General features: G+C 40.8%; 1 protein-coding gene across 2 annotated transcripts in view; it reads left to right on the forward strand.

Annotated features, from left to right (window-relative positions):
* The first annotated feature begins 1605 nt into the window (after positions 1-1605).
* Positions 1606-24492, forward strand: part of Katnbl1 (katanin regulatory subunit B1 like 1) — a 37189-nt gene continuing 14302 nt past the window's right edge. For both annotated transcript variants that reach the window (XM_076570296.1, XM_076570295.1), the window contains exon 1: positions 1606-1742. The gene's annotated coding sequence lies outside the window, so the exon portion shown is untranslated. The remainder of the gene's footprint in view (positions 1743-24492) is intronic.

Here is a 24492-nt window from a genome sequence, read left to right on the forward strand (position 1 = left end):
GAGGTAAGCAACATGTCTTACTCTCTTTATTCTCCTCCGCTGAGGGCCCAGCAAAGATCTTTATGGCAGAGTGGGCCATCAAGAAATTCGTGTTTATGATGATGAAGAAATACCTTGAGAGAAAGTGACTTCATGTGTGTTAAGTTTTTATTTTAAAATAACACCACCTACCTCGTAGAAGCCATGCTTGGGAAGTAGTCTGTCTTGCCCCAGTTCCTTTCACTCACTCAGCCAGCTGGAGCTAACAGGTGTGGCCACACATGGAGGCATGTGCCTGCTTGTGCTTGGCATCATCTGAGAAACTCTCAAAGACATGGCTCACACAAAGTATTCCAAAAATATTTTCCCATTGCCATAACTGGTTGCTTCAAATTTTCATTGTTACTTATTTTTTTGGATTAAATAAGGGCCCTGTTACTGCAGAAGGAAAATGCATTACATTGTAATCACCTAATGGCCCCTCAGCTCCAATTAGTGCTCTGAATGCCCACAGCATTTAGAATATACCTTTCATGACTTCACGCAGTGTGGTGTATTGGGACTATCACTCTCTGACTTCCTAGTCATTGAGAGACACTTCCTGTTGTCTCCAGCACCTGGAGACACATCTGCTAGGCACATAGGAAGTCTTTAAATATGTTGTTGAACCTAATTTAAGCAGCCCTTGCTTTAATCCCTAAGAGTTCTTAAAGGAGCGTGTAAAAAAGCTATGGGATGTAGTCTGATTGTGAGGAAGGCTTCCATCAAATGCCCTACTTGCTTGGTTTCTGCCACAGAAGACAGACGTACTGTGTCAGTTTGGTTAACCCTGACCAGTGGCTTGCCCTGACTAGACTCTGATCAAGAGAATTGTCCTCGGCAAAACCAATCCTAATCTCATAGTCAAGTGTTCCCACCTCAACGAAACTGAACTTGCTTCCCGAGGAGAGGAGAGGGAGGACCTTTATCATGGCATTTCTTGCCTTAAGTTTCTTGCAGTAGTCAGTGAGTTTTGAAAGCTGGGTGTTGCAAGGTATTTTTTAAATAATAAAGTTTATAAAGATTGTTAAAAGAGAAGATTCTCGAAGTCTAGCACATAACAGCAAACAAAACAAGATAGTCAGGAATTATAAAGAGCTTACTAGGAGCCAGGCACTCTCCGAATAATTTTGTATGCATAAACCCATTTGCTATCCACAGCAACATGAAGAGGCAGATACACGGTTATCATGCCCGTTTTACAGATGAGGAAATCAAAGGCACACACACACACAGTTTATGTGATTTGTCCAAGGTCGCACAGCTTCAGAGTCTACGCTTTTAACCACCATATATCCTGGTCGTTTAAAGGAGAATGAATGTTCATCTTTCCTTGAACCGTGTTTTAACAGCAGATTGTCTGCCCCGGGTGCGGTTCCTGTCGTCCTGGATTATCCCTAGCCCCCAGGGTCTTGCTCTCCCTTCCTAGATAACCTCTGTTCTAGCCGCATTATTTGCTCCGCCATAGCAAAGCGTCCGCGAGCACCTGCGGCCACGAGGGGGCGCCGCTGCCCCGCAGGCCTCGGAGGGGGCGGAGCCTGCGCTGGGCGGGGCCCGCCCGCGGGACGCCCACGGGGGCAGCTATCCCGGCGGGCCGCGCGCGGCGGCGTTTGAATGGCTGGGAGTGGGGCCCGGCTCGGGATCCCGGGGACGCTGCGAGCTGTCCGGGCGCGGTTCGTCAGCACGGTGGCTGGGCTGCGGCGCTGCGGTACCATGAGGCGCCGGTAAGTGCGGGCCGGCGCGGGTTGGGCCCTCCGCTGCGGCGGCTGCTGCTGCTGCTGCTCGTGCGCAGGCTTCTGGAGCGGCTGGCCGGGCCCACCTGCAGGCCCCGCGGCAGCGGCGGCGGCGGCGGCCTTTCCCGGGGAGGGCGGCCGGGGGCGGGGCGGGGCGCAGGCGGGTGGGGCCGCCGGTCTCCCGCGGGAGCCCCCCGGGCGGGCCACGGCCGGGAGGTTGGGGCTGCAGGCCTCAGGGGTCCTGGCGGGAGAGGCGTGGACCACACTTGCTGTCATTTCTTTCTCTTCGGGTGGAGTCGACATCTCTACCGGACGGGGAAGGAAGGGAGGAAGGACGGGGCGCGTGAGAGCGTTGCTGTGCGAGGAAGACAGGTTTTCGCGAGAGCTGCCGAGGCCCGGCGGCGGAGGCATTTCCTTATTTTCGGAGGGATTTTTTTTTTTTTTTTGGTTCCCAGACAGATCGGCTTTTGTTTCTCAGGACAGAAATTTTGACATATCTGCCTAAGAATTGTTGACTGCAACGTTTAAAACCTCGTTGTACTTTCTGAAAAGTTACTCTGTAATTGTACCTAGGCGCTTAACTGGGCTTACGTATGGCGATAACAAAGAGTTGAGTTGTTTTCTAGTGGCTTATAAAGTTCCTTGAAAACATATCTGTATCAGTTTCTTTGCAGATTTTGGAGAAAGAGTAGTTGGGAGAGAAATGAGTTCTGTAATTGTCGCCAGTTTCGTACTTTAAAGTATTCTGAAACACTAGTCCTCTTTGATACCTGCAACTTGGGTGACATCATTCAGAATTTTTCTTCTGTTCAATCAATCAGCTTCTTCGAGTCAGAAGTTCATGCACGGAGGCTTTTACTTGGCCAGTAGCTGGCCTTGTAATAAACTATGACGAGTGATATTTATTTTGTTTTCTATGTGCTGAATTGTTTTAAGAGCGTTGCTTTGGAATAGGTAGTGTTATTATCGTCGTTTCCACAAGGAAACAGGCTCAGGGAAGTCAAGTAACATGTGCAAGGTTACTCTGATACACTCGGAACCCACCATGTGCAAGGTTACACTGATACACTCGGAACCCACGGAGGCCACACCGCTGCCTCATCTGTCTCACTCTTACTACTGCACAAAGTGTTTTCTTTTTATTTACTTCCGTTTCGGAGATATTTATGTGAGTATACCTTTGTGTACACAGGAATCAGCCCCACACACTAATGACATTCTCTGCTCATATTGGCCACACTTAAGTTTTGTGCCTAGGCCCCTCCCCCCAAATTAGGTGTTTCTAAGATGAATAGAATTCATAAAATTTGTAGGGTCTCTTTTTAAAGATTGTGGAGAACAGCTGGAAACATATGTTCCTTTAAAACTATGGTACACTATTTTGTATTTGAAATGAATGTACATAATAACTCCGTGAAAAGAAATGCAGCCCCAAAGCAAACTACTTCATGAGTAGTCAGCAGTTCACGCTTACTAATACCAAAACCTTTAAACTTCAGTCATCGCTTACCAAGGTTTGGATTGCCTCGCTGCCCAGCACAGTACTGAATCAAGTCAGCTGTATGCAAGAAATGTGCCAGGCAACAAGTATGAAGCTAATTTGGTGTGAAATTAGTAACAAAAACCGAATGTGATACTCTTCCTTCGTTGATATCTGAATGACAGCCTGAACTGAGTAAAGTCGCTGTAGAGCCAACAATTGAAAAGCTTTTATAAGACATTTAATAGAAGGAGAGGTAGGGTATGTTTTTGAGGAAATTGTTCAAAGACTAGGAATCCAGAAAAAAAAATTACTTCTATTGGGAACAGTAGGCCTGGTCTTTTGAAAGTTCATGTTGGTTAATATTATATGAAGCAAGACTGGGGAATGTTGTAGATGAGACATGTCAGAGAGGTCTGATACACACATACATACATAGACATACTCAGAGCTCTCGGGCGCACAAGGATTTGGGAGTTTGTGAACTTTTATGTCTTTGGGTCTCAGCGGAGTGTATTTTCCCCTCTATAGGACATTTGGGGGTGTGAAACTCTTAAGGGGGTGATACTATCAATCTACTGACCACGGGCTGGAGTACCTATAAACATGTTAAAATCACACAGATCCTAAGAAACAGTTACCCCAAATGTCACTGTAGGATGCAAGCCTGTTAAATCTGAGTTTGATCCTGGAGCCCACATTTTAAAAAAAAGCCCCCAAAGGGTAGGTGAGGTGTCACAAGTCTATAATCCCAGTTCCAGTTATACACTATCCTCTTTTATTTTCTTCCACTTTCTCATTTACCCCCCACCCCCATCTTCCACCATGTTATTGTAGGAAGAAAGCCCTTAATAGATGTGGCCTTTGAATCTTGGATTTCCCAGTCTATAAAACCATTTAAAAAACTACTTGCTTTCTTTCTTGTTTCTGTTTTTTAACAAGGCTTCATTTTTTTGTGGTGTAGACCAGTAACCATGGTAATCTTGGTGCTTCAGCATCCCAGGTGTGTCTGTAGGGCAGAGGTCAGCCTTGGAAGTTCCTAAGAAGCTGTCCACCTTGTTTTTTAAGAGAGGGTCTTTCACCCACATCTTCAGGAAAGCAGACTTTAAAGGCATATCTTAAACCAGGAGCGTACTGTGGTGATTGGATAGGATCTAATTTGACTTTTCCTTAGCAGGTTCAAATGCTGTGCTTACTGTTTCTTGTTCTTTCTAAGTATATTCTTTGGAAATGTTTTTGTTAAATCTATTGAACTTGCTTTTGAGTCATTTTGCATGTAGAGATGGAGTAAAGGCTGTTCTGAAAGGTCTTGTGTGACTCCCTTCCCCTGTGACTCCTCCTTTCTTTATGTGTTATTCATTACCTGAAATTCGTTTGCTTTGAGCTAGTTTCCCAGGTACCCATGACCTGCATATGATTCTTCTGTCACTACTCTTGAGACATTTGCAGCTGCATTAGTAGGCATTCTTACTTGAAGTCACAGCTCTAACCAGGCTCTCCTGGTAGCAATTCAGTGTTCCTGGGATTCAGGTCATTTGATCTCATCTGTAAACTGAAATTATCTCCAAGTCTTTCCAGTAAAATCTCTGAACTTTTCAAGGGGAGGCTTTTGGAGAGGAGGCAAAGAAACAGTTTTTCACATCTTAGTGTGAATTGATTAGAAGGATTTCTTCTGAGGTTATCTGTAGAAGTGCCACCCCTTCCCCCCATAGGATTAAGGCTTTCCCTAGGGCTACAGTGGTCATTAACTCAGCACATGTATTTCCCTAGGCCTCCAGTGGTCATTAATTCAGCACGTGCATTTGATATTTGCTGTTAAATGAGTGAAGAAATGAAAGAATGGGTGATTGTTGAGGAAAACAAGCTTATAAGAATGTTCCCCATGTTCCAAGTACCTGGAAAGAATTCAGAGTACAGACCAACCAGAATACAGCCCTACAGTGTAGAAATGTTATTCAGTAGTAGTGAAGCATCCACTCTTCTGGGTCTGCCTTTCTGAACTATGAAAGTACTTCCCTGTCTGTGCTGCTTAATTTCGAAATATAATTTTGTTCATTACTAGAAAAACCCTGCCTATGCCCTATACTACTTACTACCATCATCAACAGAATATACTATTGTAGTAAACAATATTAAGTATTGACCAACATTTGGCATTTTATCCATGGAGGATTCACGGGATAGTAGCTGAAAACATCCCTGGCCTTTTTGTTTTGGACATCCTGGTTCTTAAGTCAGCTCTCAGGAGGCCGAGGTAGATGGATCTCTCTGAGTTTGAGGCCAACCTGGTCTATGTAGTGAGTTTCAGAACAGCCAGGGCCGCACACTGACACCCTGTCTCTTTAAAAAAGAAAAAAGGGGAAAAAATGTATATATCTTTTATGTGATTCCCTACACTAATAATTACCTGATGACCGACATGGAAAATGGAGTGATTCTCACCTAGAAAATATGTTTTGAAAAAAAAAAAAAAGCCGAGCGGTGGTGGCGCACGCCTTTAATCCCAGCACTCGGGAGGCAGAGGCAGGCGGATCTCCGTGAGTTCGAGGCCAGCCTGGGCTACCAAGTGAGTCCCAGGAAAGGCGCAAAGCTACACAGAGAAACCCTGTCTCGAAAAAACCAAAAAAAAAAAAAAAAAAAAAAGAAAATATGTTTTGAGATGAAGAGAGGTTGGCAGACCATTTCTCAACCTTTATGGGGTGACATTCATTGAGTGAGTTACTGGTTTACTGATACTACATATAAATAATTTTTAATCTTATTGACAGACCTGTTTGGAAACTTAAGTAATACTTAGAAAGAAATTATGTCTCTTTGGGAGCATCAGTTTACATCTTATTTAATGGGATGGACCAAATCATTCTATACTCACAACATTACTTGTATGGCTTATCAGTATGGAAGGACTAAATTACTTTGCAGTAGCAAACAGTCCCCAGGTCTCAGGTTAAACAACAGCGCTTTGTTTCGCCTTGATTCGGAATGCACATTTGTCTGGGGGCTTTGTTTTGTGTTGGCCTTGCTCAGGAATGTATCTGCAGAGTTCTGATATTCTGACCTATGGCAGGCTGTCATGATAATGGTGAAACTGGTAGAAATCACAAACTGGTCATTTATTTAAAGTAGGGTATGGTAAATTGACTTCTGTAATCCCAGCACTTGGTAGGCTGAAGTAGAATTGAGTGAGTTCAAGGCTAGCCTAGGTCTACATAGTGAGTTACAGACTAGTGTGAGGTATGGTATGAGACTGTCTTTAGAAAAAAAGGGAGGAAAGCCTTTTTAAAGGCTTCATTGATCAGAGCTACATGACCATATCTAATTTCAAGACAAATCAAAGCTCAGGATTGGTAATACCTGAAACCCCCGCACTTGGAAGGCAGAGACAGGACAAGGTCATCTTCGGCTACATAGCAACTTGGTGACCATTCTGGGCTCCCTGAGACCCTGTTCCCCATACAAACAAACAAACCCCAAAGGATGATACATCAACTTATTTATCTGAAAGAAAAACTGACTTTACATGGCACAGTTTAGTGTTTGTCATAATTGACCCTCATAACTTGACAGTTCTAAATGTCTTTGAATTTTAGTGTTCTTTCCTGACAGATCACTGTCTTTTTCATTTTATGAGTGTACTATCCTTGTGAGCAGCCCATCTCCTACCGACTTGTGATTAAATATTCTCAATTTAGAGAATTCTAAATTCCAAGACTAAATCCAAAATTTAGAGAATGGTGCAGTCCTTTTGAATCTGACTTAGTATTAAATAAACTCCAGGGAGTTTTTTGTTCTTAGGATAAGTTTTGCTGCTCTGAACTGGGATGCATATATCTGCTCTGTTTTGATACTTTAATAATTATGAAAGTAAACTTTACACAGTGATTAAAAATACTCACTGAGAATCACAGTGCAAATCCTGTTGGGTAGAAGCTATGTTAACTGTAAGATGAGCTGTAAGTAACCAGGGAATACTGAGAGTTAGAGAGTATCGTCTTCCCCTGGGATGAGCCTCCTAATTGATTGTCTGGTACAGAGTAGTTAGCCTTGAAATCATACACATACACGTATATAGCACTAGTCAGACTAAGCAGGTAGTGTTTATATACTTAGGTGTGTGCATGCATATGTGTAAAACAATCACAAAAAGAAGCAGGAATTTGAGAGGGACTGACATGGAAAGGGTTGGGGGAAACAAAAGGAAGGGGAAATGGTATAATTGTGTTTTAATTCAAAACGTTTTTAAAAGAGGAGCTTGTAAATAACTTGCTTTAAACCTATTTTCTATTTCTTTTTTAAAAGTAAGTTAATGGTATTTATTTGATGTGTATGGGTATTTTGTCTGTGCACCCACCTGTGTGTCTGGTGACCACAGAGATGGCACAGAAGAGGGCTTTGAATCCCCTGGGACTGGAGTTACAGATGTTTGTGAGCTGCCATGTGGGAGTTGGGAATTGAACCCAGGTCTTCTAAGAATGCAGCGAGTGCTCTTAACCACTGAGCCATCTCTCCAAACCCATTTTCTATTGCATAACTTAATGTAAAGAGCAGTTTTCTCAGTGGGTGTGGTGGCTTTAATCCCAGCATCCAGGAGGCAGAAGCAGATTTCTGTCAATTCCAGGCCAGCCTAGTCTACATAGCAAGTTCAGAACAACCAGGGCTACATAGAGATACACTATCTCAAAGGGGAACACACACACACACACACACACACACACACACACACACACACACACAAAACCACAAAAACAAATAACCCAAGAACACACAAACAAAGCAAAAAAGGGCAGTTTTCTTGCCAAGCTTTTGGATAGATCTTCAGGAATATCACCAAGCTTAATATCTTAGTTAGGGTTTCTACTGCTGTGAGGAAACACCATGACCAAAAAGCAAGTTGGGGAGGAAAGTGTTTAGTAGGCTTAAACTTCAACTTTGCTGTTCATCACTGAAGGAAGTCAGGACAGGAACTCAAACAAGGCAGGACCATGGAGACAGGAGCTGAGGCAGAGCCCATGGAGGGGAGCTGCTTACTTACTGGCTTGCTTCTCATGGCTTACTCAGCCCACCTTCTTATAGAACCCAGGACTACCAGCCCAGGGATGGCTCCAACCACCCTGGGCAAGGCCTTCTCCCATTGATCACTGATTGAGAAAATGCCTTACAGCTGGATCTCATGGAAGCAGTTCCTGAATTAAGGCTTCTTCCTCTTTGGTGACTCTAGCTTAATGACAAGTTGACACACAAAACTAGCCAGCACAACTGACCCCTTGTCAACTTGACACACAAACACATCACTATTAAGCCACAACCCTTCATTTCTTATTTACCCCCAAGATCTCACAAATAACTTTAGAAGTCCCACAGTCTTTACAAATTCAAACACATTAAAATTTCACTCTTTTTGTTTGTTTGTTTTTCAAGACAGGGTTTCTTGGTGTAACATTCCTGGCTGGAACTCCCTTTGTAGACCAGGCTGGGCTTGAACTCACTGAGATACACCTGCCTCTGCCTCCCAAGTGCTGGGATTAAAGGCGTGGGCCAAGTTCAAGTCTTCCATCTCTGGCTGATCAAAATTAAATTAAATACTTTCTTCAAGAGGGAAGAATCAGGGCACTGTCACAATCTGAAGCAAGAAAAACCAAACTCCAACAGTATAAATAACTCAATGTCCAACATTCTGGGATTTACTCAAGACCTTCTGGACTCCTCCAAAGGGCTTGGGTCACTTTCAGGCTCTGCCCTCTGCAGCACACATAGCCTGTCTTCTAGGCTCTGCCTGGCTCTCCTCCACTGCTGCTGCTGTTCTTCGTGGTCATCCCATGGTACTGGCATCTCCAAAACACCGGGCTCTTCTGCTGCACCTGGGCTGCACTTGCACCAGTAGTTTTTTCATAGGCTCTCTTCATGGTGCCAAGCCTCAACTTCTTTGCATGACCCCTTCGGTCCTGGCCTTCAACTGCCACTGAGGCTGCACCTACGAGTGGCCTCTCTCTCACAGTGCCAAGCCTCAGCTGCTCTTCGTGCCCTCAAAACCAGAACCACCTGGTGACTCTTACACATTACCAAGTCTGGCTGCCAGCACAAGGTACAACTTTGACCACCTCTGGAAGACAGCTTCTTTGTGCTCTCAGGAAATACTTTCCCAGAAGATTTCACCTCAGTGATGCTGGTCTCTTCTTAGTCACCACTAATTTCTTAGCTCCAGCTAACCAGCATCAAGTATTCAGCAAAGCAAAGTTTAGCTTTAGTAGTTCTGGTATCTCATTAACAACAGCTGATTCTTCAGCCTCAGCTAACTGGAACAGAATCTTAATTCAGAATAACAAATGGCCCTGATAGTGTCTTTAAACTTCCCTCTGAAACTTCACAGGCCAGGCCTCCATGCTCTGTACTACTCTCAACATTCTTATTTTCCAAGCTTCCACAGAATATCCCTCAGTGCTCTTAACACTCAATGGCGCTTTTAGCCCAAAGTTCCAAAGTCCTTCCAAAAACATGGTCAGGTCTGTTACAACAATGCCCCACTTCTGGTACCAAAAATCTGCATTAGGGTTCCTAGGGTCATACAACTTATAGAATGAATCAATCAATACCTCTCTCTCTCTCCCTCTCTCTCTCCCTCTCTCTCTCCCCCCCCTCTCTTCCTCCCTCCCTCCTTGTATATATGGGAATTTATTGGAATGACTTACAGTCTGCAGTCCAAAAATGGAAAGTCCAAGAATCTAGTAGTTGCTCAGTCCCCCGAGGCTGGGGAGCTCAGCTGGTCTTCTGTATATGCTGTATGCCAGAATCATGAAGAAGCAGGCTGCAGTGCCAGTAAAGGAATAGACGTGTTGACAAGGTGAGGGCAAGCAGGTGAAAGAATGCACAATCTCTTCCTTCTTCCATTGTCCTTATCTAGACTTCTAGCAGAAGATGTAGCCAGATGAAAGGTGTGCCTTCCTGCCTCAAGATCCAGATCACAAGTGTACCCTCTGTTTCTGGATTGTAGTTCATTCCAAATATAGTCAAGTTGACAACCAAGAATAGCTATCACACTTAACATACTGCATTATACTTGCTTGTTTGTCTGTTTTTCATGCTATAAACCTTGGGATGATAGAATTTCATAACCAGAAAGGTTGGGAAGTTTAAAGCTATGACCAGCAATGAGGTAAGAAACTACTAGGTGCTGTGAGGAGGTAGGGGGACACTATATATAACACCAAAAGTTCTTCCTAGAATGGCTTCAGAGTTTTCTTTTTCTTTTTTTCTTTATTTTTTTGGTTTTTTTTTTTTGTTGTTGTTGTTGTTTGTTTGTTGAGACAGGGTTTCTCTGTGTAGTTTTGGTGCCTGTCCTGGAACTCGCTCTGTAGCCCAGGCTGGCCTCGAACTCACAGAGATCTGTCTGCCTCTGCCTCCCAAGTGCTGGGATTAAAGCCGTGCTCCACCAACACCCGGCAAGTTTTCTTTTTATAATTGGTTTTGTCTTCACAAGACAGGGTCTCACTATGTAGCTCTGGCTGTCCTGGAATTCACTATGTAGACCAGGCTGGCCTTGAACTCACAGAGATGCACTTGCTTCTGCCTCCCAAGTGCTGGAATCAAAGGCATGTCACTTCACCCAGCTCTTTATAATTACTTTGTATTCTTTCACATGATTTATTTTTTCTTATGAGAAACACCATGACCAAATGGATGGTTTCTTTCTTTTTTTTTTCATTTTTCTTTATTAAGAAATTTTCTACATACTCCACATACCAATGGATGGTTTCTTTAGTCCCTCCTGTGAAAATAGAAAGTAGGATCACACACCTAATAAATGACTGTAGTGGTGGGCGTGGTAGTGAATGTCTTTAATCCTAGCACTGTCAGGGATAAGGGCGGGGCGTGCAGAGGCAGGTGGCTCTTTGTGAGTTCCAGGCCAGCCTGCAGCCTGATCTACAAATCGAGTTCCCAGACAGCCAGGGCTACACAGAGAAACCCTGACTCAAAAAACAAAACAAACAAACAAACAAACAAACAAAAAAACTATAATAGAATTCAAACTCAGTAACTCTGACTTTGGGGCTTTTTGTTTTCCTTGTTTTATTTTTTGAGACAAGTTCCTACTACCCCAGCCCTCCCTTTGCTGAGATTACACTTGCCTGACGTGCCCTGTATCTGTAATACCCCTTTTCATCTTATGGCCTTTTCATTGTAGCTTAATAACAAGAAAATTATAACGTCACTAGTTGTCTTTGCATTTAGTGTGTGTGTGCCCATGTGTGCACCTGTCGTTCACTCGAGCTTCCTACTCAAGTAGTCAGCTTTGGCAGCAAGCACTTTGAGCCTGCTCCCTCACTTAATCTTGGACAGAACTAAAATTTTATATTCATAATATGTCAGTTTTTAAAGATTGAAAGAATTATACAGAATCATGTTTTAAAGGGATATAGTTTAGTGGTAGAGCACTTGCCTAGTATGTGCAGGGCCTTAGCACACATATCTTATTAAGGATGCTGATAGTAGTCAGTATCCACTTTTACTAACAGGAGCCTGCTTTAGAAGTCTTTGTAGGGATGGCTGTCAATCCCTGTGTATTTGCCAAGTTTATTTTGTTACGAATTTAGTAAATGTAATTGTTTAAAGTAGGAGTTGCTGTTTATAAAACAAGACAGGACAGCACAAAGGCCTGTAATCACAGCTCTCCTGGAGGCTATGGCAGAGGAGTGCAGATTTGAGGGTTGTCTCAAAAGGAAAGTTACAAAAAAAAAAAAAAACAGGAAAAAGCTGGGACCATAGCTCAGTGATGGAACACTTAATTGCCTGGTGTATGCATGGCCTTAGGTTCAGTTCCCAGTATGAACAAATATGTATTGTTTCTTTGAAAATTATTGAGATGTTATTTGGCTAATTTGGTTAACACAGACCTAGTCATCTGGGAAGAAGGAGTTGAGGAATTGTCTCCTTTAGATTGGCCTGTACGCAGTGCTATTCTTAGGCAGTTAGGCCTGAGCTGTATAAGAAAGGTGGCTGAGTGTGAGCTTGGGAGGGAGCCAGTAAGCAATATTCTGTGGTTTCTGCTTCAAGTTCCTGCCTTGGCTTCCCTTACTGATGGACTGTAAAGTGGAGAGGAAATAAGCCCTTTCCATCCCAAGTTGCTTTTTGTCATGGTGTTTATCACTGCAACAGAAACCTTAACCAGGACAAACGCGTTGCATAGTCTGTTTGAGAGCAAATGGCTTAAACACTTCATTATTAAATTAGGTATCAATTAGAAAATTAAAGCAGTGAAACAAGTCCTGTCTCCAGATACTTCCATTTTCAGATTTTTGTAGTTGCTCTTTATAATGGTTATTAATTACCAACTTGAAAAGATCCAGGATCTCTTAGGAGACAAGTTTCTGGGCATGCTGTTGAGGGATTATCTAGATTACGTTAACTGAGGTAGAAAGATTCACCATCAATGTGGGTGGCACCATTCTTCGATCTGGGGTCTGGTACTGAATCAGAAGGAGAGCTGAGCAGCAGACTTCCTCCCTTCCTGCTTTCTACCTTTAGATGCAGTGTGCCCAGCTTCTCAAGCTGTTGCCCCATGATTTCTACAACATGGTGAACTGCACTTTTGAACTGTGAGCCCTCGTAAACCTTCCTTAAGTTTGCTTTTTGTCAGAACACTGAGAAAAGTAACAAATAATACCTGGTGGCAATAAACAATTCCTCCTGTACTATTATTATGTCTTTTAAACTGATCACTGGTAGAAAGTGGTCATTAGATTGCATTGCAAAAATATCTATTAGTAGTAGTGTTGTAAAACATTTCCTGTTGTATCCCAGGAAGCATATCTCCAGCTTTCTCTTCTGTGATGCTGTAGTTGATCACTGGAATGGATGTTGTCAGCTTAATCTATTTCCAGTAATGATCACTATCACTTTCTCTCTTTTGGCTTTCTGTTTATGCTCAAATTGATCAGATTTTTTTTAGAAGACTTGAAAATAAGCCCTAGATTCTTATTTTTGAATGCATAAGACTTTTACTGTGGTTGTCCTAGAGATCTCTCTTTTATCTAATTTTTAAATTTAATTTTTATTATTTTGAATTATATGTAGTGTCTGTGTAGAAATGTGTACCTGAATACAGAGGGCAGGGGTATCGGATGCCACTAGAGTTGGAGTATAGGTGATGGTGAGCCACCTGTTGTGGGTGTTGGGAATTGAACTTGGATCCTCTGGAAGAACAGTACATGCTCTTAACCACGGAACCATCATCTCTCCAGCCCCCATTTATTTCATTAAAAAAAATTTCCCATTTGGCCGGGCGGTGGTGGCGCACGCCTTTAATCCCAGCACTCGGGCGGCAGAGGCAGGCGGATCTCTGTGAGTTCGAGGCCAGCCCGGACTACCAAGTGAGTTCCAGGAAAGGCGCAAAGCTACACAGAGAAACCCTGTCTCAAAAAAAAAACCAAAAAAAAAAAAAAAAAAAAAAAAAAAAATTCCCATTTGTCATCAGGACTCAGGTCTAAGGTGATCTGGGATATATTCCAAATACTTGAGTGCTTTGTGAGATACACTGCTTTTGGCTTCTAATAACCAATACTGACCATGACTTTTTTGTAACTATAATTAATTTCTATTGGCTTTCTTGTCATACTTCTCAGAAATAAGGCATATATTACTTATCCATATTTTGACATACAGTAGGTAGTGAATTAAATGTGGAATATGCTTTGTTTTCTAATTTTGTTTATTTACTTTTCATTAGTTTAAATCTGGGAAGGGTACACCATCACACACAAATTCTATGTCCAGTGACCTTTGCAGGAAGGTTGCTTTGGAATTTGGCATGAATCATATCACAGTTTCCATGGGCCCAAGTTACTTTCCCCAGATTACTCTGGTTTATTTCAGTTTGCCTCCAGAAGACACTGTGTTGTTTTTTGCTTTATATGTAAAAGTATATCTCTTGCCTGAGGAGAACTCACTCTCATCTCAGGCATAAACACTTTCAACTCTTTAAGAAGAGCTCTGTGCTCTCTTTGTGCCAGAGATCTCTCTTATAGCCAGCAAAAGTGGCCTTGTACCACAGCCCTCTAGACATAATTGCCTTTTAGAAGTCCTGTTTCTAGCAGGCACACACACACCACTACCACCAACACCATTACCAACATCACCACCAAGAACAATAATAATAAAGTAAATTTGGACTGAAGAGCTCTGTCAGTGGGTAGAGGCACTTGCTACCAAGCCCAGTGACCTGAATTTTGTCCTCAGGACGCATATGCCAGCCTTAACTATATACCAAGTTCCAGGTCAGTGGCTATATAGTGAGCTCTGTCTCAAAGAAAAAATTTTCTCTTAAGATTAAGCTTCTGCAGCTTGATGGTTATTTATTCTTGTTTCTCTTTATTCCAGTTTTATCCTCTGTTAAAGGTCCTGTTTTGTTATTTGTAGGTTTTTTTTATTCTTTTGGAATAAGTCAAGGCAAATTACATAAATAAACATCTTTACTTTTATTAATGAAGAAACTAAACCAGCTATTTCCAGAGTTACATAGATAGTTAGAGAGGGAAGGTGGGAAATTCAGCCTGGTTCTTTTGTACCTCATCTTTTTTTTTTTTTTGTGGGGGGAAGGTTTGAGACAGGGTTTCTATGTGTTGTTTTGGTCCTGGATCTCACTCTGTAGACCAGGCTGGCCTCAAACTCAACAGAGATCTGTCTGGCTCTGCCTCCCGAGTGCTGGGATTAAAGGTGTGTGCCACCACTGCCCAGCTGTACCTGATGTTTAAGCTACACTGGTCTTTAAGTTCGAAAAGAGTTTAGTTTTTACTCAGTAAGCTGTGGCACATAGTACTATACAGTGAGCAGTAAGGTTCCCAGAGAGTTGAGAGAGCATGGAAGGAGCCCAGAGGCCTCTGCTGATTCAGCTTTTAAAACTCCCACATGCCATTGCATAAAAAGGGCACTGAGAATATCTTCAGCTTGGTCTGCAGAGTCAGATCCAACCCACACAGTGGAGTACTAGAACCAGTTGGTCTGGCTTTGGTAATTTCCATTCAGTACAAATGTATAATCTAGGTATTTTAAGGAATGGTTCTGAAACTTTCAGGACTCCAGAATAGACTAGTTCCTAAAGGGAAGAGAATGGGTTTGAGCCCATAGTTCCTCATTTCTGTCAGGCAAGTGCGTGGTGTCTAAGAATGCTAGTGAAAAGACATAGGTTCTCTCGCCTGCTTTCCCCTTGTGCTGGGGATTGAATCCAAGTCCTTACCCATTTTCTGCCGCTAAACTACACACCTGTCTTATTCTCCAATTTCCTTAAAAGTGGGCTATTGAGATACTATTTTTATGAGTTGTCACTTGCATATAATGGTACAGTCATTACTATATTAAAGCATATAATATCTTTCTTCCTCAAAAGTTTCCTTATTTTTTTGGAGTAAACTTTTCCCTGCCTACAGTCTCTGGGGATTATTGATATTTCCTTCCACATTTATACTTTTGCTATTTAGAATGTCATGAAAATAGCCTTTTAATTTTAGCTTCCTTCACTTAGCATAATATAGTTGAAGTTTATTCATGTTATAATGTGTCTATAGTTTATTCTTTTTTTATAATGAGTAGTTGATAATTTTTATAGAAAGAAATAGTTGAAAAAAAAAATAGATGTAGGACAGTAAACATTAGAACTGAGGACAAATACCCATATATCTTGATTGCGTAGGACAGACTTAGTTTATGCCTGTTGTCCTAGCATAATTTTTCATAATACCTCTTCTCACTTTCAGTAGTGTCTTGGTTTGGATGGTAAATTATTTAATCAATCTAAACTTGGCACAAGATGTAGTTATATTTCATATGCTTTCTGTTGTTCAGTTTGCTTTCCAAAGCACTAATACATATTTATGTTTTATGTAAATGCTGAGTGTTAATAGCAGTAATGTTTATAATCTCACTCTAATCTTCACAATACTATTTCTATTTTACAGTTGAGAAAATGAATTTAGACTAGAAAGTCCACCAGAAATCATTAGCTAGAAGGTGTATTTATTCCAAAGTATATGTATCATCTATATATGTATTCATTCCTGTTAATTCGGAGGCAGTATAGTGTATTGGTTAAGATTATAGACAGTAGAAAGAGGATGCCTAGAATCCAGCCCTCATTGTTTGCATTTTTGTTGTTGATTTCAGGGCAAATTCATTTCTCAGCTATAATAAAAGTACAGATGTATATGTTTATGTATGTGTGTGCATAAGGAGATCAGAGCCTGAAATACTGCAGATTTATTATAAGATTATTTATACAATTACTATTATTTGACATTCTCAACTCTAGTCCTCCGCCATTAAAAAGTAGTTGGGACTACTCATTTTTATTTCTCTTTTTTGAGGGGGGATAATCTCATGTACTCTAGGCTAATCTTAAACTTGCTCTATAGTTGAAAATGGCAGTGAACTCCTGATCTTCCTGTTTCTGCCTCTTAAGTCCTAGGATTATAGATATAAAGCACTATTCCTGGCTTCTCACCCTTCACAACAAAGTACCCCACAACATTATGGGACCTGATAACAAGGGTGCTCAATGCTTACGTAGTTGTATGTGTGTGTGTGTGTGTGTATGAATCACTCCCCAAAACTATGATAGCTAAAAAGGACTCTCACAGAATTAGATAACATAATTGAAGTCTCAGAGCCTTTTTAGGTATAGACTTCCAATAAATAGTTTAACATGCACTATAGCCAGACTAACCTGAACAGAGTAAGGCATCCTTAAGATTTATGTAATTTAAACATAACTTGGGAAATTCTGTATTAATGTTGTTCCATGAACACTATAGGCAGTTGTTATTATGCAGGATGATTTATAGGGATCAGTGGAAGACCCATAACAGAAAAAAGACCTGATAATTCTTACAATAATCTAGATTTGAAGCTATGAGGCTTTTTTTTTTTTTAAATCAAATGTTTCTTTTTCTCCTTTTTTTTCAAGGTTTATTTATTTATTATGTATACAGCATGTATGACTGCAGGCCAGAAGAGGGCACTAGATCTCATTACAGATGGCTGTGAGCCACCATGTGGTTGCTGGGAATTGAACTCAGGACCTCTGGAAGAGCAGTCAGTGCTTTTAACCTCTGAGCCATCTCTCCAGCCCCATGCATTGAGGCTTTTTTGATGGAAGGTTCAAGTCTACTTAGTGACCTGTTCAAGGAAGGAAAGAGGAATGAAAATAGCCCTTGATAATAATAAGTCTGTGAGAATTTTGGGTGTTATTAATTCAAATATGGTAGTTAGGAAGTGCCATTATTGGACTGACAATTGAAGAGATTTGTTTTAATCATGTCGATTAGAAACTAGTAGTGGATATGGAAGCCAAGTACAGACACATCTAGAGGAGTAACTGAAGCTGTGAAAACATTCCCCTCAATGTTCATGTAAAGAGAAAAGAGTTGTTAAAGGAGAAGTAACCAGAGAAGGGAAGTGAACAAGGAAAGTCAGGATAGTTGTGTCAAAATGGAGAAGGACCATGAAATGATGAAGTAACAGCTGATGAGTGATGAAGAAGGCTTACCAGCGTTGACCATTGGCCTGGGTGCTCTCCGTGAGCATCAAGTGCTAAAAGGTTCCTGGGTTTTGTTTTCTTTAGTGGGTACGAAAAGGTTATTTGTTTTTCTTTTTCCTTTCCTTTCTTTTTAAGTTTCTTGCCTTTTGAGCCAAAGTCTCATTCTGTAGTCCAGACTGGCTTTGAATTTACAGCCTCTTGCTTTAGCTTCCAGAGTGCTGCAGTACAGACTGTCACCATGCCTGGCTCCCACATAGTTTTAAGTGACAGGCAGTCAGTCACATTGGTAGACTTTTTCACATGAGTGGACAGAATAAGGTAAAATTGTAAAGGGTTAAAGACCAGTTGGAAGCTAAAAAGCACTCATTGTAGAAATTTGGCAGGAAAGGAAAACAGAAAGAGTATAGGAGTTGATAGCAGAAACTGGAGCATGCTTGAAAGCAGACAGGGAGGAATCAGTTCAAAGGGAAGAATCAAAGGAAAAGGCTGAAGCAAGTGGACAGAAGGAAGACAACTAGATTAGGCTGTCCTAGTTTTGAAAAGTTAAGAAGACTAATCTCTTTAAATAAAAATAATTTATATTTTTAGAAAATAGAAAAACCTGGATGTGATTGAGAAAATGACCACAATCCCTTCAGCACTAACTTTAATTGAAGTTTTGTTTTGTTGTTTTATAGCGCTTGGGATTGAACTAGGTCCTCAAGCATGCTAGGCAAGCACTCTACCACTGAGCTATGTCCCCATCCCCAACTAAAGTTTGGTAGTTTCTTTTTTAGGTTTTTAATTAAGTGTACTTCTAAACAGATTTGTAACATAAAAATCCATAGGGTACATGTGGTATTTTGATGCATGTATACACATCTTGTGTTGTTGAAATGGGGCTATATGTATTTATCTCCTCCAATACTTAATCATTCCCTTGTTGTGAAAATATTCTAAATTCCTCCTGCTGGACTTTTGAGATACACAGTACATAATTGTTACCTGCAGTCACTCTGCTGTGCTTTAACATCCCAGAACTCCTTACTCATATCTACCTATAACTTAGAGCAGACTGTTGACCAACCTAGGTCTTCCTTCTGTTCTCAACTTCTGCATGATCAGCAGTGTTAGAGCCCACATAGGAGATTATGAGTTACTTGTCTTTTTGTCCCTGGTTTATTTCACTTACCATAATCTCTATTTCCAGACAGGATCACAAATTGTAGGATTTTTATCCTCTGTAGTATTCTGTTGTTTACATTTACCACATTTTCTTTATCCATTCATTCACCAGTAAACAGACTGTTTCTTTTTCCTGCCTATTGTGAATAGTATTATAGTAAACACAGAAGTACAGTTATCTACGGCAAACTGAATTATTTCTTTTGGATAAATATTCAATAGTGGATTTGCAGAATCATCTGATAGTTTCTTTTTTTTTTTTTTTTTTAAGAATTTCTATACTCTTTTCTATAATGGCTATACTAATACACATCATTGGTGTGTAGGAATCTCTTTTTGTTTGTAAACTTTTTAATGTGTGTTTGTATGATTTGAGAAGGGATGTGGATACAGTACATGTGTGCCATGGTGTGCATATATAGGTCAGAGGTCAACTTAGCCATCTCACCAGCTCAAGGAGTTCCCTGTTCTGTATGTCCTTGCCAGCATTTGTTCTTTATACTTCTGATAATAGGCATTCCTAATGGAATAGGATAATAATTCAGTGTGATTTGATTTGCATTTCCCTGATGATTAGTGATGCTAGTAACAGTTTTTTATACTCCCATGACTATTTGTCTATCTTTGAAAAATGTCTGTTTGGGTTATGTTAGCTTACTACTGATGTGACAGTATATGAGAAAACTACTTGAAAAGAGCAAAGATTTATTTTTGCTCACAGTTTCAGAGGTTGTAGTTCATTTGGCCCCCCTCCCTCCCTATTGCTATGGTCCTGTGGACAAGACAGGAAATTACAGTCTGTAGAGCTTTGTAGAGCAAAGCTGCTTATTTCACTGTGGCCGAGAAGAAAGACAGGGGAGGGACTAGGGGCTAAAAGATAAGAAGTATGCTGCCAGTGACCTACTTCTCTCAGACTCCACACTAGGCCTTAACCACCTCCAAATCAGGAGACTTCAGGGACATTCCAGATCCAAACTGCAATAAAGTTCATTACCCATTTTTAATTGAGCTACTTGATTTTTCTTTTCTTTCTTTTGCTGTTTCAGTTTTTGAGTTCCTGTATTATTCTGAATATTAGCTCCCTGTCAGATTATATAATTTGCAAATATTTTCTCCCATTCTTAGGTTTTCTCTCTGATGAATGCTTTTGTGCAGAAGCTTTTTAATTTGATGTGATCTTATTTGCCTTTTCTGTTCTTGTGTCCTTTGGGGGGGTGTTAATAGAACCTTAAAAAAACAGGTATCTAGTCAGGGTTCTCTGAAGGAACAGCACTGATGGAATGAATATAATAAAGGATTTATTAGAGTGGCTTACAGGCTGTAGTCTGAGTAATCCAACTATTGATGTCTCCAGAAGGAAAGGCAAGGGATCCAGGTGCTGTTCAGTCCCCAAGACTGGATTTCTCAGCAGTCCTAATCTGGAGTCCTAGAGGCTGCCAGTCTTCAGTTTCTCTTGGAATACCTGAGAAGTAGGTTCTAATACCAGTGAAGGGATGTCTCAGGAACAGGATAGAGGAATTTGCCAGTTAGAATGAGGGCAGCCAGGCAAAAGCTTCCTTCCTTCCTCTATGTCATTTTATTCCTGTACTCCATTTTATATAGGCTGCCACCTGAAAGTATGGCCCAGATTTAGGGTGGATCTCCGCTCATTGATGCAATCAAGAAAATCCCTCAACAGACATGTCCAGCTGCTTGGATTTTAATTGATTACAGATATGGTCAGCCTGACACCTAAGATTAACAGTCACACCAGGATTATACAGTACATTGTTTTCTATCCCATTTTAATAGGCTTGGGTTTTTTCTTTAATTATTAAATGTTATGGGTCTAGAGAGTCAAACCTAGGGGCCTGTGCATGCTTGGCAAGCAACTATCACTGATGTATACCCTCCAATACCTTGTGCTTTAAAATGCCAATTTTAAAAGTCCACTTTTCAGGACATTCTCTGGAAGTGATTTGGTTTTGTCTGGTTTTTGTGAGAGAGGGTCTCTCTGTGTAGCAAAGGATGGACCCTTCTGCCTCCTGAGTACTGGGATTATATGACCAAGTGGTTAAATTGCACTGCTGAATTTATTTCTTATTTATGTATTTTATTATTATAAGGTGGTGATTTTTTTTTTTAAGTTCCAACTAAAATTCATCCAGGAGGGAGAAAGGGAGGAGGGAAGGTAGAAGGAAAGAGATCGTGGCTACAAACCATGTTTTCATCCTCATGACTCAGAAGATAACCACATATAGAAGGAACTCTTGTAGTAAGGAGAAGAATGTCTTTCTCAGAAGCCATGTTTTGTTTTTGTAGAGATATTGCCAAGTGGAATTACAAAGTTAAATAAAATATGGATAGTCAATAGAGAATAGTACATTAATGTAAAGAGAAAGCTAACTTGGTCTTGAATTGTCTAGACATGTTTCATTCCTGTATAATGAGTTTTCCTTGTTGTGAGGAGACAGAGTATCTGAACACTTTGAGCTGTTTAATTGCTTGATTAGGCAGCAACTGTAGTAGAGTATATGAATAGATAGATCCCTTTTTATCTTTCCGGTAGGAGATAGCTACTATGTAAAGAGAAATCATCCCATGAACTCTATTATTATGCTGTTGTTTTTCTCGAACAAGCTACTGATTGTAAGCATTGTGTTATTGTAAGAAAATGTATGCTTCTTCTGATGTTTAGAAGTTGTAAGTAATGTTAGAATATTGTTCCCTTCTCAATCTTTTACTCTTTGCTTTTGTTCTTTTAGGGCCCTTACTTATTTTGTTCTTTGCTTGTTAAACAAAAATACTCTTTGTACTATTTCAGATTCCTCTCTTTTTGTGTCTTATCCAATTGAACTTCAAAAGCACACAGAGAACTCAAAATTAGTTTCAGTAGCATTGTTAAGTGCCTTTGGGAGAGAAGGACAATTCTGTATTATGGCCCAGGAAAGATGCTATTAAGTGCATGAGACATGGGTAAAACAGAATGTGTAGCTTACAAAGCCTTTACAAGTTTTTGCCTTACAATTTTGGTAATTCCCTTTATAAAGCTTTATTGTGATGCAAAGTATACACCACGATACTCACCTACTTTGAATGTATGATTCACTGATTGTTAAGTACAGAATGGAACATTCTCCAGTCCCAGTAGATTGTTAGAGCATTTCTGTCACTGGGAAAAGCTTTGTGCCCTTGTGCAGTTACTTCCATTCCTACTCCAGCTGAGGCAGCCAACAATCTGTTTTCTGTCTATACTGTTTACTTTATGAACATTTCATGTAAGTGGAATTCAGTCACATGATGTGCCTTTCATGGCCTCTTTTACTTACTGTACTGCTCATGCATACACAGATTTATGAGTAACTCATTTTTTGCTGATGAGTAGTGTTCTCTATAGATATGCCACATTTTATTTGCTAACCAGTTGATAAACATTCTAAATGTCTTCTGACTATGCTCATTATTTGCATACACATTTTTTGTAAACACGTTTTCCATCCCCTTCAGTAAATATGAAAGTATGGAATTGCTGATTCTTACGGTAAATTTGTATTTAACATTAAGAAACTTGCAGGGGCTGGGGTTTTAGCTCACTGGGAGAGCACTTGCCTTGCATACATGTCACCCTAGATGTTCATCCCCAGTACTGACAAAGGGAGGGAGACAGTGCTCTTAACCACTGAGCTACTCCCTCCAGCCCCTTTGCCATTCTCGTAGGCTGCAATGAATTATCTTAATTTTCTTTCATATGGGAATATCAGTGTTCCCCCTTCATTCATGATGAATATTGTTTCTGATTATAGAAGTCTAGGTTGGCAGGGAGGATTGTTTGTTGTAGCACTTTAAAGTATGCCATTTCCTTCTGGCTTTAGATAGTGTTCCCCCCCCCCAACCTCCCTCCCCCCCCCCAACCTCCCTCCTTTCCTTTAGTGGGTATCCAGTATTTATTTCATTTATTTATTTGTGGTTTTTCAAGCAGTGTTTCTCTGTGTAGCAATGGCTGTCCTAAACTCACTCTGTAGACGAGGCTGGTCTCAAACTTAAGAGATCCACCTGCCTCTGTTTCCCTAGTGCTATGACTAAAGTGCTATGATGTGCCACCACGCCTGGCCCAGCTTTTATTTTAAACCTATTTCATTTCTGTGGATACATTCTAAGCTTTATAGCTTGTTCTAGTGTAGATCAGAAAATCTACACTGTTAGAATGTTAGACTCTATGTTAGAATCCATTTATCTTGTTATTCTTGCTACTGGAAAGGAATTTGTTTTGAACTTTGAGTGATGGCTATCCTCGTATTTGACTAAGTAGGAAGCTGTAAGTTGCCTGAATTTGGGACTTGTTTTGTTTTGTAATAGGATCTTTCTACACTTGCTGTGTAGACCAAGCTGGCCTCTTAACTCACAGAAATCTCCTGCCTCTGCTTTCCAGATCTTAGGATTAAAAGTGTATGCTACCATGCCGGGCCACTTTTTCTTAATCAACATTCTTTTTTTTTTTTTTATGGTAAATAGACACAGGGATTTTATTTAAGCTAAAGAGAAGCAGTACCAATACATACAGTGCAGGATGGATGCATCTTAATGACATTGTACTAAATAAAAGGCTCCATTCTCAAGGACAGATTCCAAGACTGCATCCCTGACAAATATGTGGAATAGTTGAATTTACCGAAACAGAATCATTCTTTTTTATTATATATATATATATATATATATATATATATATATATATATATATATATATATATTATTTTATAATACCATTCAGTTCTACATATCAGCCATGGGTTCCCCTATTCTCCCCCCTCCCACTTCCTCCCCTTACCCCCAGCCTACCCCCCATTCCCACCTCCTCCAGGACAAGTCCTCCCCCGAGGACTGTGATCAACCTGGTAGACTCAGTCCAGGGAGGTCCAGTCCCTTCCTCCCAGACTGAGCCAAGTGTCCCTGCATAAGCTCCAGGTTTCAAACAGCCAACTCATGCAATGAGCACAGGACTTGGTCCCACTGCCTAGTTGTTTCCCAAACTGATCAAGCCAATCAACTGTCTCACCTATTCAGAGGGCCTGATCCAACTGGGGGCCCCTCAGCCTTTGGTTCATAGTTCATGTGTTTCCATTCATTTGGCTATTTTTTTTTTCAACAATTGAGTAAAACTGAAATTTATTATAAGCCACAGTCGTCCAAGGACCTCCATGCTATATATATAGCCTCTATGGTTCTATGGGTTGTGGTCTGATTGTTCTTTATTTTATATCTAGAATCCACCTATGAGTGAGTACATACCATAACTGTCTTTCTGGGTTTGGGTTACCTCACTCAGGATGATTTTTTCTAGTTCCATCCATTTGCCTGCAAATTTCATGCTTTCATTGTTTTTCTCTGCTGAGTAGTACTCCATTGTGTATATGTACCACATTTTTTTCATCCATTCTTCCGTTGATGGGTTGTTCCAGGTTCTGGCTATTACAAATAGTGCTGCTATGTGTAGCTGGAGGGCTTCTCTCCAGGTTCCCCAAGCCCCGCAGTCCCACAATCCACTTATAAAATAATCACTCAGACGCTTATATCACTTATAAACTGTATGGCCGTGGCAG

Source organism: Peromyscus maniculatus, chromosome 4 (genome assembly GCF_049852395.1).
Source record: "Peromyscus maniculatus bairdii isolate BWxNUB_F1_BW_parent chromosome 4, HU_Pman_BW_mat_3.1, whole genome shotgun sequence".
In the NCBI taxonomy this organism is placed as follows: domain Eukaryota; kingdom Metazoa; phylum Chordata; class Mammalia; order Rodentia; family Cricetidae; genus Peromyscus; species Peromyscus maniculatus.